This window comes from Marmota monax, unplaced genomic scaffold (assembly GCF_021218885.2).
Source record: "Marmota monax isolate L192 unplaced genomic scaffold, Marmota_monax_Labrador192_F-V1.1 WCK01_AAM20220418_F8-fsc00144, whole genome shotgun sequence".
NCBI classification, from domain to species: Eukaryota; Metazoa; Chordata; class Mammalia; order Rodentia; family Sciuridae; genus Marmota; species Marmota monax.
Genome location: NW_026694618.1, coordinates 3,367,330 through 3,384,580, shown reverse-complemented (window position 1 = coordinate 3,384,580; position 17,251 = coordinate 3,367,330). Strand labels below are relative to the sequence as shown.

At 45.9% G+C, this 17,251-nt stretch overlaps 1 long non-coding RNA gene across 1 annotated transcript in view; it reads right to left on the bottom strand.

The window, feature by feature from the left end:
• The window catches only part of LOC131423325 (uncharacterized), a 66,682-nt gene that overhangs the window by 42,994 nt on the left and 6,437 nt on the right, over positions 1-17,251 (bottom strand). The gene's annotated exons all lie outside the window — the stretch shown is intronic.

Sequence of the window (17,251 nt, the reverse complement as noted above, 5' to 3'; positions counted from 1 at the left end):
TTGTATTGGGGGCATTTTTTGGAACGTGGTCCAATGTATTTATGTAAATAACCTCATAGACAGAGTGAATACATTAACTCTAGTATCTACATCTGTAAGATTTAAAAAAAAATGATTCCACCTAAGAAGATTAATTGGCCTGCTTTCAAATCACAAGTTATTCATACTTCATATTGACACTTTTAGTTTGTCAGTGGATATTCTGAAACCAAGTCATATATCTTGAAGGAACAAAAAAGAAAAAAGAAAAGTGGAGCTGATTTTCACAGCAGCACCTATCTGTGTGATGACCTGAATTCTGTTATGATCTCCCTTCTGAGATCAAAGCAGGATTAATGTGATTCTTTAGTGTTTGCATTGCACATCTCAAAGCTCTGGAGACTTAAGAAATAAGTATAAATGCAACCCTGGAACACAGGAGAAATGGAGCTTGAATGGGGTGGGCTAACAGCACAAGGGCTAGCTAACTATGAAAAGTTATTTGGGATTGGAGAGGCAATAGAGAATTTACAGTACTTTGTACTTGTAAGCACAGTTGCTTTCTCTTTTCTCATTTTCTGGGGCAAGGCTTTTGGCTACTGGATGAGGCCAGCACTGAATGTCATCTTATTAATAGTCTCCATAATGACCTTCTAGCTCATTTGGAATGTTTTGCAGCTGCTAGTACACATGAAAAGGGAAGGGAACCCTGCTGCATGTTTTCACACGAAAGTACTTTCACGTTGCTACAACCAGGCATTTACAAGGAGGATTTTAAAAGAGGAGAAAATCTTTTAAAATATCAAAATGTTGAGCTTTTGTGTTTCCACTGCATGTGACATTCCTGGATACTGGAACCCCTAAAGGGTGAGTGTTTCTGCAGCCTTTTAGAATTGCTTGTTCTTTTGTTGAAGAAAAAGGCAAGTCCATATTCCTGGGATCTCAGAAGGTGAAGAAAAAATCGCTTTCATGTGTAATGCTTAGTGTACACACCTCTTGGGGTTGGTGGGGGTAGAGCTCTGCTCCTCCAAACTTGACTGTGATTTTAGCTGCATTACCTGGAAGAAGGAGTGCCACAGTATGTAGCTCCATGTACAGTTTTTTATGGATTCAGTACTCCCTGAGAAAATAAGATGGTGAGATGGGGGTGGAGGGTACCTCAGTCTTAGCCTGTGATGTGATTCAGGGTCTCCACTCTTAGGTTATACAGTTCCACCCAAAGCTCAACTTTCCTGCAAGTCTACACACCCAGCCCCACAATGACAAGTCCCAACACCTACAGCCCTTCAGCCAGATGAGCCCTGCTTTTTTGCAGGGTATATCCTCCTTGCATACAACTTCATCATATCCTCTCTTACAAGTTCCTTTAGGTAAGCACTCAAAGGCCATATCTTTCCTTTCACCACCCGTCTCCCACTTCACCCACATGTCTCCTCCCACCCCTGGCTTGAAGCCCCACTCCAAAACGGCCCACATTGCATGGCCAAAGTCCAGGAAGTGACCTCAGATGAGGCCGCAAGATAGTTCAGAAAGAGAAATCTCAACGCGACCCAACGCCTAGAAGAGACCCGGGTCCTTCCAGCGAATACCCCTACCGGGTCTTGGAACCAAGGGAGGTTATACCTCCCTTGTGTAACGTCCCTCGTGCTGGTCTTTCACGGAGCAGGAGGGTGAAGGGGATTTTGGAGTCAGGTTTTTTCCCCCCAGGGAAAGAGTTTCAGGGTTTGGAAAGGGGCTCCCAGGGGCTGGAGCCTTAGCCGAGCGTCCTGTTGGCGCCGGACTCCCGCAGCCTGCCCCAAGCTCGTACCTGGAGGGGAAATTCACCCGAAGAACCTTGTGAGTAGCCTCCACTGGGAAAACAGCCTGCTCTGTGAAGCTTTTTGTCCACAACACAATTCCCAGGGCCAAGAAAAAGGGACTGGGAACCTCAATACCTAAACTCTAAGCTCACCTCCAGTTGTTTTTACCACAATAAACACAATCAATTTGTACTTTCTAGGGGTGTTTCTTGGCTTTGTTAATTTTATCTGATGGTGTGGTTTTTCTCACTATTATGCTAATGTTAAGAGAGAAAATTTTAGCTGAATAAGGGTTGTTCTTAATCTGGTTACTAGGCATCCCAGTTGAGTGGAAGGAGTCACCAGAAAATTTTATTGGAAAGTTTGGGATATCCGTATCAACTTTTTTCTCTTTCTGATTGTATACTTTTACTCAGTGCAGCCCTGATTTGCCCAGTGTTGGCCTATCATTCCCATACAGCCATGTAGCTAAATGCACTGTAGCTAAAGAGACCTATGACTCTTTTTAAAAATGTGAAGTTTAAAAATGTTGTCAGGCACTTTTTTCTTTCAAGTTAAAAGTACTAGCTGAAATCTAGAACATAATTACTTGCTATATTATCAAGGCCTTTATTTTGCTGGAAATTTTCTGACTGCCTGTATGACTGAAACAAAGCATTAGAGTTAGAATTGAATAAAAGTTTTTTATTATTCAACACCGTGGGGTCCCTAAAGGGGGGGGGGGTCTTAGGGGTTGCATTTTTTTAAGGTTTCATTTTTTAGATGTCATATTTTGGTCATGATTCCTTGAATTTCAATACATACCTTCTAAGCTAGCAAATAATCTAATTTTTAAACAAGGGAAATTGTGAGCTGTTTTTATTTCACATCTTTTATAGACAAATATGCCAATTCTTTTAACTTGCATTTCCTATCATAGGAAAAAAAAAACTTTAAAGATAAATTTGGAAAATTAATGTGAAGTGAACACATAACAGATAGTGACATTTATTTTTGTTTTATTGCCAGGAGGGTGTTTAAGTTAGTTAAGACTAAGGAACAATTAAACTGCATAGTGTGCTGAAATACATAACACAAGCAGGGAGGGCTTTAAAAATTATCCCACCTAGCAATACTTTCATATTCACAAGTAGTGAGAAGTCCATATCTATCAACAGCTGGCATTGCTTACAAATTATATTCAATTGAACCACTGCTTAGTTTATCTTTCATTGTAGTTTGGAATTGTGTGATGGGAGGAATGTACATGATCTATGTGCATATAATTCTTATACTTTATATATATTTATATGTATACTTCTTTTTAAATATGTATATGGTTAGTCACTACAAGAGTATCAAAATAAATCGTGCGTTGGCTTCCATGATCTCCCAGGTATTCCCAAACACTGATGAACAAAAAGATCTTTATATGGGAAATGGAGAGCTACCCATTTAAAGCAAAGAATGGAAAGGGGAACTCGATTTATTCTCATTTGTTTATCGGTAGATTTTTCCCCCCTCTCGGCAAATTCATTTGAATAGCTTTCAAGCCGGAAAATGGAAATGTGGCTCCTGCCCTCTATTTCAGCGGCGGCAGCAGCGTCCTGGCAACAGCGCAATTTTCTATCATCAAGGATAAATGGCATCGAACAGAACATTCTGATAAAAAAAAAAAAAGAAAAAGAAAAAGAAAGAAAGAAAGAAAAAGGAGAAAAAAAAAAGGAAGGAAGGGGGAAAAAAAGCAGTCCATGATTGCTGGCCTTCCTGTCTGTCATCCCTTTAAAAATCCTCTCCGCAAACCTGAGCGGCATGCTGTCAGAGCTAATAACGTCTTCTAAACGGGGTAGAGGGGGGAGCACAGTCTTTCCTGTACAATGTTCCCATTTATTAAATCGAGTGCTTATTTTAAAATTGCAAATATCTCTGTTTGGTTCACTGAAAATTAAAACCAAGATGTAGGAAGTTACATGATGCAACAATTATTCGTGTCATATCAGAGACTCAAACCCCTATCTCGCCCTTCTCAGGTCAAGGTTGGATGAGGGGGGAAGGGGGAATCTGGGGCAGGAGGTTTCTGGTGGAAAAATACAAATCCGTTCGCCCTGCAGGTAAGCTGAGAGTAATTGAAAGCCAGAAGAGCGATACCTGTTTCTACCCGGGAGAACGAGCTGTGATTCTGCCAAGTGCGGGTGGGCGCGGTCCTAGCCGCGACGGCGCTAGCAGGTGGGGCAGGACTCAGAGCAGAGCCACGGAGCTCTCCCGCGGGAAGCTTTGAAGGTAATGGTGGCTATTTCTCGCCTACTGAGATGACTTTCTGCAAAAGGCCATTCTCCTGCTCCAGGAGATGGATCCCTGAGGTCCCCATGCCCGCATAGGGGGGGTCCTGGAGGGGCTTAGAGGACACCCTGGAGGCATTCCCCGAGTAGTGCGCCTCTACCAAGAGCAGAAGAGCAGCCCCCCACACACACCCAGAGAAAACTACACATGCCTGGCTTGGGTTTCCTAACAGCCTGGGTTATGCCTGGGGGTGGTGGGGATTGGATTTGGCCAGTGTCTAGCTCTAGTGACCGTCGAGTTCTTGGATGGGCACATCCAGCGCTTTGGACTGAAATACCCAGGGCCAGGAAGGGTGAAGGAATCAAAGTACTGTGGAATGGGGTGCGGTGGTGTTGACACCCTATCTTCCTCGATTGATGGGTAGGGAATTGTTTTTAGTTTAGTTTTTTGTTTTGTTTTGTTTTGTTTAATCTCGTTAGGAGACATGAAAGAGGGGACCTACAACGAAGAGAACACTAGCTTTTAATATCCTTGAAAGTCAATCAAAAGAAAATAAATGATGGAATGGTATACAAAGGACCCTAAAATTCGAGGACCCTATGAAATAGGAGAGGTGGCCCGAAGTCTGGATAGTTAGAAACTGGGAGGTAGAAAGGGGAAGGGCGATGGAAATGGATGAGCAGCTTGGTTTGGTGAGGAGCTCCGGTGGCTGAGAACCATGGGAGGAGGGGAATGACGGGGAAACCTTTGTTTAATGAGGAAACCTAATTATTGCGCATCTGGGAGTCTTGGTCCCAACTACAAGACGAAGGCGGGTATTCAAGGGAAGCAGTGCGCATGCCTGAGTCTTCAGATTTGCATGATAAGGCACACACGTGAGCCAACTCTGGCTCATCCCCAGCCCGCCCCGGCCAATAGAATCAGGCTCTTACTGTGCCTCTAGGTCACATTGACATCTCGGTTCCTCCACAATAGGCCTTTAAAACCCACTTTAAAAATAAAGAGTGTTTTAGTATTGATTCTCACCTAGGCACTGAAGATTTCTGTAGGAAATAGACACATTTCAGAAGTACAAATAAATTTACCACAAGCAAGGGTTAAAGAATTCAGAATTTAAGAAAAAGTTAGAAGGCTGGAGAGAGGAGGCTGTTGAAAGAGCAGCGGCAGGAAGTCAAGGAATCCTGGGAGTGCTGCCTTCCGAGCCCCCAGTCTTGGAAGAATGCTGAATCTGAGTCTCATTGTCACAAGAAAATCACACTTTCTTCACTGACCAAATGAGCCTCAAAAACAGAACATCACCTGTATGGTCTAACCTCAAAGCCAGTTTCCTTCACTCACCCCAGCCACACATGGTTGCCAGGGAGACAGGCTGGAACACCTGTGTTCCATCCTTCTCTTTTCCCAGACACCAAAGGGGTCTATGGGGTGAGGTCCATGTTTTAGGTCAGTCCACTGGTAGTATCCACATCTGCAAAATGGGGCTAATAATAGAAAGGCAGAGGAAACTAGAAAGGTAGAGAAATGGCATGATCTCCACGCTGTCTGGGCCTCTTGCCTCTACCCAAGCTCAGAGGCTGGAAACAATGAGATTTATTCTCTGGGGCTATAGAACAGGTGGGCCAGCTGGGAAATATTACTCATCCTGCCCCTTCTGCACAAGACTGCTGCCTGTCCTAGGTATCATACTGGCCTGACCTTTATCAACCAACTTGTACTCTTCCCATCATATATCACTGCTAGAAATGCTGCCCACAACTGGGATTCCATCAACCCTAAGAGATTTCACACAGTATGACAAGAAAGTGCTTGTTCTTATCACTGAAATAAAATAGTTGAAAATTATTGTTTGCAATCCTTCTGTCTTCTGTAATTCACAAATTTCCAACATAGGTTTAAGCTTCAGGTACATATTTTTAGTGCTCAGCTCATACAATACCATGCTTAAAACCACCCCATCAGTGTCTTTGTCTTTCTCACCCTTCAGGCCCACAATTATACAACAGCTTATTGAGAGAGAGAGAGAGAGAGAGAGAGAGAGAGAGAGAGAGAGAGAGAGAACACCAAAATCCCACCCCAGCCCTCTATGTAAGAAAATATAGAGCAATCTCAAGGTCTTACCTGTTCATCTAAAATCATTATTTGAGCAATGAGTATTAAGGTGGCATATTGTTTAAGCACATGGCTTCTAAGGAGACATACTGAACCTTCAAAAATGCCAGCTGGTACTCTATGTATAGAGCAACAAACTTACTCACAATCATGTTTTGGAACTGCCTTTGCAAAAGTTAAAGATTTTTTTTTTGTCTGTTTTTCATGATCCTGGGGGTTAGATCCAAGGCATGTACTCTATCATACAGCTAAACTCCCAGCCTAAAATATTTCTTGAGCACATTGAATTTTAGACTTTTTTCTTGTAACTGACTTATCTTTGTGCTTTAAGAAATAGGGAAATAAGCCAGGCATGGTGGTGCATGCCTGTAGTCCCCATGGCTCAGGAGGCTGAGGCAGGAGTATTGAAAGTTCAAAGCCTGCCTTAGCAAATTAGTGAGGCCCTAGGTAACCTGGTGAGACACTGTCTCTAAATAAAAATTTAAAAAACAAACAAAAACAAACAAACAAACAAACAAAAAACAACCAGCTGGGGACGTAGCTCAGTGGTTAAGTGCCCTGGGTTCTTTCCCCAGTACAAAAAAAAGAAAAGAAAGAAAGAAAGAAAAGTAAAGAAATAGAAAATAGAATAATAATGTCTTGGAAAAGAAACACAGATGGGGGGGGGGGTCCATCAACCAATCAATTTTCTCTGCCACCAGTTGAAGCAAAATCTTTTTTCCCATCTGGGATAAGTGAAAAGGTTTCTCTTAAGTCTTGTGGGGAAAACTGAACCAACATAAGTTGCAAATTCACATCCTGGCCTCTTTTTAAGGCAAGTTTCAGATCATCCATGAGGCTAACTTTGATGACAACTCACTGTCATCCCTGGGAGAAGACCAGAAAGCTGAGGGACTGAATAGGGACACTGAGGTGTGGGCTCAGGACCATGAGATGGAACCCAGCATTGGCTACAGCTTCAGCCTCTGGAGCTGCTGTTTACAATCACTCAACTCAACCCAGGGAGGTATGCAAAATTTCTTTGTCTCATATTTGTGCAAGCCTCAGGGTACCTATTAGCTCCTTCCCATCCATAGCAGGCATGGCAGGCCATTAGTACCCTGTATCAACAAGACTAGTTGGTTTAAAAATAAAATCTGAGCTGAAAGCATTTCCTTCTTCTGGGAGTGGGGCTAACCTCCTCAAATTTAAGTTGAAACTAGTCAAGTTAGAAGGAAACAGCAAAAGAGGTTACAGAGGGGAACTATTGAGGATGATAACTACAAAAATGCAGTAGAGGCTTCTGAACCAACACTTGCTCTTCTGTGAGTACTTTGCAGGTTGGGCCCATTAATCATCTGCGGGATACAAACCTCCCCCACCTCATGTTTGGGTCATCAGGAATCAGTATAGTGTGAGAGATTCCCTTTCTCTAGCATAGGTCAGCCAGGGGGCAACTAGGAAGACAGGGGGCCTGGGACTTTCATCTGTCCCTCTGTGATTCCAGAAGGTGCCTTGTCACCCCTCTGCCTCTGACTGCTCTCCCTGGGGTCCTGGGCACCTAGAGCCCCTCTAACTGAGGGGCTAGAGGTAATGAGCTTTCTCTCCCCACCCCGACGTCACATACCCCCACCACGCAGTGTACTCAAGCCACTTGCTGAAGAGCCGCTGAGCAGGTTGGGGGGGGGGGCGGGGGACCAATGCTCTGGTCTAAGTGGGGAATCTGGAGTCCTGAAGCCCTTGGGCAGGTAACTAGCCAGGCGAGCAACGCGTTGCCCTGGCCGGCGTTTTCAAACAACTTGAATTACAGGCTACATCTTGAATATGAATTAGCCTTCTGCGCTGGTGTGACTTCACTTTGAAACTCAACTTGTCAAAGTATGGTTTTAATTAAACGTCTTCCGGCCTTGAAAGATTACATGTTTTGTAAAATATATCCTAGCATGAAATTTACTTCCACAATCTGAAATTAGGTTCCTTGTAAATGTTTTCATAAAGAAAGAAGGAAGGAAAGAAATAGGAGGGGAGTGTATGTGAGAATGGAGTAGTTGATACTAGCTTGGTTCCTTTAAAATGTCCAACCAACGGGCCTCGGCGCCGGACAGGTCTCAAGCGTGTCCTCCAGCCTCACAAGGGCGATTCCGCTTGCCCAGGACAAGCAAGTAACCCGAACCCGCCCTGGCAGGCGCGGCCCGCGTTGCTTTAGCAGTTGGAGACAATTCAGCAGACAGACAAGTTAATCCCGCGCTGATTTGTTTCGGATCCATCTGCAGGACGCCGTATACCACCCCCACCCCTCCACCCCTCTCACCCCCGACTGTTGCTGCAGACACCTGCCTCCCTCGGATCCCAGACTGCTGTGTTTGTCCCAAGACAGAGGAAGAGATACAAGGTGCAGAATGGACGTTTGCAATATTTAAAACAGCACACCTCTTTTAAGAATTCCTAGCTAATATTTAGAATAACAATCTCGATCAAAAGCGGTCCTAACAGACTGTCCGAACTGCTCCAAACCAATCTAAAAACTTGCTTTAACTTAGAAGGGGTCTCTGGAGGTTCACTGTCTCCTGCCTGGGGACATCTATCCCCCAGGTAGGTAGCCCTCGAAGAAAAAGGACCCTATTTCCCAGCATGGGGACAGGGAAGGTACTAGCGCACCTTCTATTTAAGAATTAAGGGCTGAGTCCTTGTGGAAATCTTTTTTCTTAACTACTCTCTGAGGAACTCACCAATTCTGATGGGATTTGCTGAATTCGGAGTAAAACTTAGTGCACATGGGGTGGGGTCTGATGGGGAGCACAGGGAGAGGTGCACATCTCCTTTCTTCCAGATAATTGGTACCCAAGAAATGAGGGCGGGGGTGGCGCAGTAGGAAGAATTATTTACCGCTCTCCACCTGAAAAAAGCAAGACCAATAACGCGTCTGGCTTTTCGCCCTGTTTACTCCATTCCTACTCAGTGATTGGCAAAGCAGGCCCTGAAGGCAAAGGCAATAATTGCTCCGTGCTCTTCTTACCAGGGAAGTGTGTAGGCATTTGAAGTGTACTAAAAATAAACGAAGGAGCGAGAAAACGAAAAGGGGACAGAGTGACAATTTGCGGCAATTAAAGCGTCTGCACGCTGTTGCCGGAGGAACAAGGACCCACAGCGGTTTTTGTTTTCCCAGGCCTGAGGATGTGACTAACTTGTTAGGGAATTTTCGTGCTAGGTTTTTGCGTGTGCGTGTGTGTGTGTGTGTGTGTATTCGGCAAACAAGAAGCCTGTGCAATGTCGGGATCCGAGGGGAAGGGGGAGCCTAGGACGGCTTCTGAGCCCTAAAAAGCCCGTTAGCATCGAGAAACCCCATTCCTGATCTCCACCCTACCCCTCAGGCCCGTCTCAAGTGAGCACCTATCCATTAGCTCTCAGTCGACACTCCTTGCAGGAACTTTTGAAAGCAAGTTTTCAGATCCAAGGTGTCTAACTTTAAAGGGGGAAAACAATAATACAAGCTTCTATTTCACAATCACGCGAAATGCAAAGGATTCAGGGTGGAGCAGGGAGGGGGAGGGAAAAGAGGGGCGGCCCGTCAAATCAAAGGTTGGGAGACATTTTGACAGCGTGCTTGAAGTATTACCCTTAACTTTTGGAAGATTTTCAAGAAAAGAAGGACGGGGGGGGGGGGGGGTTGTGAGAGAATCACAACTTTCTCCCGGCTGTCACTCAAGCGGCCAGAGAGGGCTCCAACCCCCAGCTCACGAGGAAATACACAGTGAGAAATTGCTTCAAGATACAGTAGGGCTCAGTTCTTTCTTACCCTACCCCCTACCCTAGCCCCAACTTTCCTAAGCCAAGAACTTCACTGAGAGTTTGGTAAGGAAGGGGGTGTCCTGGGTGTCAAAAATCTGGCACAGTCCCCCAAGATCAGAAGAGTTAAGCCCAGGAGGTGCGCTCTACCTAGGGCAGCCTAGCGCCTGACCTGGCACCCCACGTTGATTAGCACCATCCCAGTCCCCACCTCCACCTCTCCCCAGTGCAGTCACCGCCTAAATCCACCGAGCTGGCTTCAATGAAAGCTGGCAAATCCGGCGAGTCTCGCAGAAATTTTCTTCGACCCTAATTCAATTTTAAAGCGGATTTTTACTATTAAAAACGCTGCCGAGCAACACATTGAATTAATCTGACTGTACGGTTTTAATTACAGTGAGGGTTTCTCTACAAATCTGTACAAGACAGTGGCTGGCTCTCGGAGGATCCCTGCCTGCTGAATTCCATTATCGAGTCCCTGTTCCCCGCAGACGTCGGCGCGTGGGAGCCAGCTGTGGGCCCGAGAATTCCTGTCGCTTTCTGTTCGCCTTCCTGGCTCCTGTCCCTCGCCCCTTCCTTCATCCTAGACCCATGGACACCCCTGAATGCCTGCCTATCTGTTTGAGACTGCTGGAGATTTATCCTTCTACCTTGCTTTTCTGGGGGGTCCAAAGCTTTGGAGCTTCTGGAGCCTTGTTCTTAAATTGGCTTTTGTCAGGGTGACCTATTTTGTAGGTTTTTTTTTTTTTTTTAAGGTTCTCCTACTACCACTTTGCAGTTGGAGTGAGCAACTTGATGCCCTGGGTATTTGAGGGAAAATCAGGTTAAGGAGTGGGGAGGAGCATTAAGGGGAGGAGATAGTAGAAGACTAGCTAAGGAGCACAGTTTGCTTGATCTAGCCCACCCCACCCCCGCCACCACCCGCCAGCCTCAACCCCCCCAGGTCTCCAAACAAATATATACTGTGGCAGATTCTGCAGGCAAACAGGGCCCCATTTATCAGCTTTAGTTTTGTTTACTCATGCTACTAACATTGTGGGGGCAATGGTACTTGAACAGGATGGGAAGAAAACTTGAAGACTAGGCACTCCCAATACAAGCAGATTCACACTCATTCTCTTTTGCCCACACTCTAATATTCTTTTTCTAACCCCCTTTCCCCCCTATGCTTCTTTTCCACTTTCATCTTCCCAAAGATGATGAATTCAGATATGAGTTTATCAATAATAAACATATCCTCTCAGTGTATATTTAAGAATCAAGGGCTTTGCACTCTGTGAGGGGAAGGGGCCCAGTTTACTTTACCCTAGCAAAACGGATAAAGAACATCTTCCTGAACAAAATTAGTAAAACCTACAAGTGGGGGGCAGGCCACCATTCCATTCTCAGGGTGGAATGGAAAGGGCTTCCTACCCTAGATTTGTGTAAAAGATCGTTTTCTATACAAATGAAAAAGCTCACAGTTGTTTTTTTCTTTTTCTTTCTTTTCTTTTTTAATCTTAGTTTCTTCTAAGCACTCTCAAATCTGTTGCCCTCCAAGGAAAGTTTTACTTAAAAATTAATAAATTGTCTTCCTATTTATTTGGAATGTTACAAAATAAAGGTGATAAGAAGTGTCAATGAGGGTTGGGATTGTGGCTTAGTTGCAGAGTGCATGCCTAGCATGTTTGAGGCACTGGGTTCGATTCTCAGCACCACTTATCAATAAATAAAATAAAGGTCCATTGACAACTATAAAAAAATGTCTATGAACAGGTAAAAATACAAAAATTACCACTGCATTTATATTACAAGTATAGTCAGAAACAGAACACCTCTCCCCCCTCCCCACTGAAAAATGGTTTTCATTTATTTTTCTGTAGCAACAAGAGAACCAAGAGCTCACATGATATAGCAAGAGGATGTTTTTCATCCCAGGTTTTCCTGAAGAGCTGTCCCAGCCCTGGTTCTTCTTTAATGTTGAAGCGTTTGCTGTGACGTTGTTATTGTTACTACTGATGAAGGGATGAAAGAATTAAACAGAGGATGCTTCAAGGCATTTCGGAAGACGCTTGGGCAGCTATATTAACTCCTTATTATGCCTAAAAATAGTCTGTCGTTTCCTGTTGATGCTTGTTCCCTGCCACTCTAGGGCTGCATTTATCCTCCAATGGTCAGGGGGTCCTGCTTTCCAAAGACTGACTTGATGAAAGCTGACTTCTAACATCCCTTCCCTCCTCCCTTTGCCCTGCTACATTTCCCAGCAGGGATAATGGGGGTGGGGGGGGGACTTAGCATTGGTTTAGCCTGCATACTGAAAAGACAAACATCTGCACTTTTCCTGTTTAAACTCAGTGTTTAAACATTATGAAATTCTCTCCCACCCCAGGCTAAGAGAAAGAAGGGTGTTTTGGGGAGTAGTGTGCTATACTTGCTAAGAGACAAGAGACAGAATGAGAGAGAGTGACAGAAGAAAGGAAGGAAAAGAAGGACAATCATAAAACCCTCTATATACAATTCCAAATTTAGGGGAGTAAGAACATGTGCTGTTCTCAACTCTCTCTATTGTCTCTCAGCTCTCTGAAGTAAGAAAGCTTTGGGGTCCTGGCATAACCTGAAATTGGAGTCAGAGCGGAGGCAAACAGGGTTAAATTTGAGGACCGAGTTGACTTCATTTTCATTAACTCCACTATATTCCAGGTTTAAAAATGCCCTGAACAGGAACCTCTAGATTGGGACATGCTTTGTTGATATTCTCCAAGTAGGACACTTAAAAAACTCGGTGAAGCCCCCTGGTGGGTCAGTGCCATGTTGGGGTTTCCCACTAGTCTGTTCTTGGAATGCAGGACTGAAGAGATGAAGGGAATGCCCCCAAAGTTCAGTGAGGTGCTTTCTGGATATGAGGAAAACAACATCCACTTGTAAGTTGGATTTTGAGAAACCTGGGAGGGGACTTTGTTAGCACAAGCATTAAAGTTTTATCACCAGAGAAAATGTCACCAAAATCTCAAGAGGTTTTTCTTTTCTTTCTTTTTTTTTTTTTTTTTTTGCCTCAATTAATGCTTTTGGTTACCCCTGAAAATATCATAACTAGCCTGGGTTAAGAAAGGCAGCTCTCTTGTGTCCTGAGGCTTTTGCAGGTGTGTGTCAGGGGACAGAAGAAGGGTGCCTGAGTTTCCAGGATATCAGGCACCCTTTCCTTACATACAAAAACAGAATTTTACATTGAATGAGGAAAAGACTAGCAGGAATTTTTTTTCCACCAATGTCTCCTGTTGAGAAGGGGGTTCTTAGCAAGGGTATGTAAATCAATACCGAGTTATTTCTTTGAATTCAAAGGCTATTTATCCAGGTCTAATTTCTTTAGAATTAACGTGATAACTGAGCCCAACTTAGCAACCAAACCCAGCCAAGTCCTGGCCGGCTTGAATGTACTTCCACTTCCCCCCACCGAGGCTACAAACCCACCTCGGGCATCCAGGCATTCCCAGGCCTACAAGTGTGTGCAAATACCAGTTTAGAACTCGATAGCGGGGTTTCTCAGACCCAGTGAGGGCATTCCTCTAACAGTGGCCTTTGGCAGACAGATCAAGCGGTCTTGTGTTGGCAATACACAAGTATTTTTCTCCCAGTGACACTGACAGCCACAATACAAACCCCAACACCTCCACACCTTAAAGAGCAAAATGCAATTGAGGCCTTAAATTCTGCTTCTTAAAACTTTATGGAATTTGACCCTCATCTGGGCCCTAAAAGAGCCCTTAGGTCTGGACTCCACAATGTTGGATTTCCTTCTATTTTGAATGATAAAGGTTTCGCTCGCCTGAGCTGCCCTCCTCCTCCCCAGGGTTGGCTAGGGCTCCGGGCGGGCAAGACAAAGAAGAGTCCGACTTCCCTGGCGGCGAACCCGGCGCTGGGGCCCGGGAGTCCCTGAGGTGTGTGCCTTTTTGCCAGGCTCTGGGGAGGGGGAGGCGGGGAGAGAAAAAGAAGAAGGGGGGGGGGACAAAACGACGACGACGACGACGACAACAACAACAACAACAACAACAACAACACCTTTTAGTTTCTTATAGGAGGGCTGAAGGTGCGGGCTGGACAGGGCAAACCAGAGGTAATTCCAACTGCCTCGCTTCGCCTCATTACCGCTGCCCATGACACAGGGCTAAGAACTGGGAAGCAAGCGGCCGGCTTCGATGGAACAGAAATGACCGCCGGGAGCGATTTCTCAGTCTCTGCCTGCTGAACTCTGCGCGGTCGCCGGTGGCAGAGGCCATGTGTGGCAGCCTTACAGAGCGCGCCAAGGCTGCTTGGGGACACACCAGTTCTCCCTCTCTTATGCCCAAGACTGGCGGGAAAATCGGACGGTCAAGTCTGAAATTTGGATTCTATCCCGCCAGCGCACACTGAGACAGCTATGAAGCCTGGAGGGATCCCTTGTTCCCCCGTAACTGCCTCTGCGCCTGACTCTCTCAGAGCCTAGCCAGGGCCCCCTAGCAGGTTTCAGCAGGACCTTTATCACACACAACTATTACCCAGGTGCAGCTACACACTTGTATCTCTGCTACCGAGTGAAGGGATTTTATCCATACCTCGTGGAAGAGGGATAAAAGTTCTTAAGCTACAACCCAGAAGGACAATTCCAGCCTGCCCGGGTTTTCTCAGGCATTAAATAAACCAGAAAGGGGGAGGGGGTATCCTTTTGCAAATAGACAGCTGCAGTGCTCTAGGTCTGGTGCTCAAGTGCGGGGACCTGGGCCCCGCCAAGATCCATCCCGCTCGGGATGCCGTCAGAGTTGTGCACCTGCGAGCATAAAGGGAGAGACCTAGACAAGCTCTTGGGAAAAAACGCCTTCACCGCATTCACAGCAAGATGTAGGGTATAAAGCAATAAAACTGCCACATCGACCTGCGGGCTTTGAGGATATTACAAACTAGCTCGGCTTTTAGCCCGGGTGCCCCAAGAGCGCACCAGGAGTAGGTGGAGAGAACCCTTTCTTTCCCTGACCTCTCTTTCTGTCCCCCCACCACTATCCAGGCATTTCCCCCTTACCCAACCCACCTTTCATTTTTCTTCAAGATTTTTGATGTTGTTGTTTTAATTCAATGCCGACTTGTAAATGCATGGATCGGGTTACTGGTTCGTGTGTTAAAGTGCACCTCTTGTTAAGAGGAAAGGGACAAGGGACACCACTTAAAAATGAATTCAGAGTTACTGAACCGGCTCCGGAGACTCAAGAAGTTAAGCACAGCGGCTGGGGAAAGATGGGAGGGAGGAGAGCAGACGTCGCTGTCCTGGGAACTCTGGTGGAAACCCGCGGACAGCAAGTTTCAGGTCTTCGGATAAATTAAAGGAAAGAAAGAAAAAAGAAAGGGGGGTGGAGGGAGGAAAACGCGCCTGGCAAAGCCTGCAGACCCGGGACTGGAAGCGGGAAAATCAATTAGCATAAGCCGCTGACAGGGACCTTTGCAAAACGCGTAAATAGAGTCCAAGCAGCTCCATCTGCAGCGACCCTTTTTCTGGAGTTGCAGAGGCAAGCGGCACCACTAAATTCTCCATTTCTCTGGTTGCTTGGGACCCATAACATATGGGGTATAGGCGAAGTCGGATGCAACGAAGTTTCCACAAAGGCAGATTCGTCCTCACAACCTCCAGACACGACGACACAGAGGGTTGTTAGATTGCGTATTTCTCCGGGAGTTCAACGGCTTAGGTATTGGCTCAGACCAGACCGAAAACCAACACCGAGGCCTGCGGGGGTCTGTAGGTCTGGCCCACCCAGTCTGGATCTTCTGGTAGTACCGGCACCTAGAGCCTACCAGCAGTCCTGGGACCAGGACTCTGAAACGGACGGCTAGCCCTCCTTGGCGCCTAGGGCCATGTTCGGTTCTCTTACCTGGTAGCTGGGCCTGAGCTGCGCGTCTGTGTTCCGCTGTCTGTGCCTGGCTGCCTGGGCCCAAGTGGGTCTGGAGACCGGAGGGGAAAAGGCTAGATCCGAAGCCCTGGGCTGCTCCAAACTTAATGTCTTTCCCCAGTCCATCTTTGAAAGAGAAGTGGTTCTACCACCTGGATGTGCGGATATAAATCCCCTTGCAAATAATAAATGGATTAATAATAACAAGGTATGAAGTTCTTTTTATAGAAAAAAAGGAGAGAATTGAAACTAAATGCGGCAGTTAGACAACCATTTTGATAAGAGGATAATTGAGGCGACACTGGTGTATAATTAGAGGATAATTTATGCTATATCCACTTTTATTCCACCTCCCAAAATAAACCCAGTCCATAATCATTACAGGCAAATTGTTCTGAATTTTATAGCAGCAATTTGAACAAAGTACTGCAGTTAATCATGGGAGATTTTTGTGTATTCCTGATTAGAACTCTAATTGCCTCCTTCCAGAAAGTAAAAATAACTGTAAAACGACTCTATTTTTATCATTAACAATGTTGACAATAAAATAAAATCAATTGGAATTGTAATCGAGAGACAAATTTAGGACGAAGGCACTTTTACTTGGGTAGTTTATATTGTAATCAAGATTTGCCAAACCACTAACCACATGTATCATTTGCATATATTTGAAAGCATTACAGTAGCTTCTGTTTTCAATAGGAAAAAATGCATTACTGTCAGTCCTCCAACGATTCGCTTTCAAAACAGGCTGCTGCGTTCTGGGGGGAAAAACCGCCCCCCACTTTTTTTGTCCAATATATGGGAAATACGGCCTGAAACGACAGGAACCTCGCCAGAATAGGGTTTGATTTTTCTTTTTCTTTGCCACCACCCCCAACGGGGTGGGGCCCAGGTGTGGGGGTTCTTCTTCCCTCTGTGGTTTCGATAAAGTACGTCTAGAAAAATCCACGGTGACAGGGCGCTCCCGCGGGAGTGTAGTCTGGCTGAGGTTGGGTGGGGGAGGTCAAGGGAGGGGGTCTGGCTTTAAATGTAAGGGGCACTGCTTCTGAACACTTGCAAGCCCTCAAGGGTGCAAGGGAATTGAGAGAGAGCAGTCTCTAGGCAGGCTGTTCAAAGGCTGCGATACTCAAAACTGGGGCTCCAGGATTTGGGGCACGCGCTTCGGAGGGAAGCGGCGGCGGCGGCGGCGGCGGGCCGGGAGGAGGCACCTCCCTCCCCGGCGGCCCCGGGTGCCGCGCAGCGCGGCCCCCGGCTGCAGCTCCGGGTTGGGATTGGAGTTGCAGAAGGTAGGCGAAGAACTCGGCGAGCAGCGCACACGCCAGTAGAAGCCGTGCGCCTGTGACGTCAGGGAGCTACTGACCAATGGGGAGGCGCTGCCCTTTGGAGACAAACCATTCGACTCGTGGCGTCTGCATCAAGTCTGAAAGCAGACGCGCAACTTTCGCA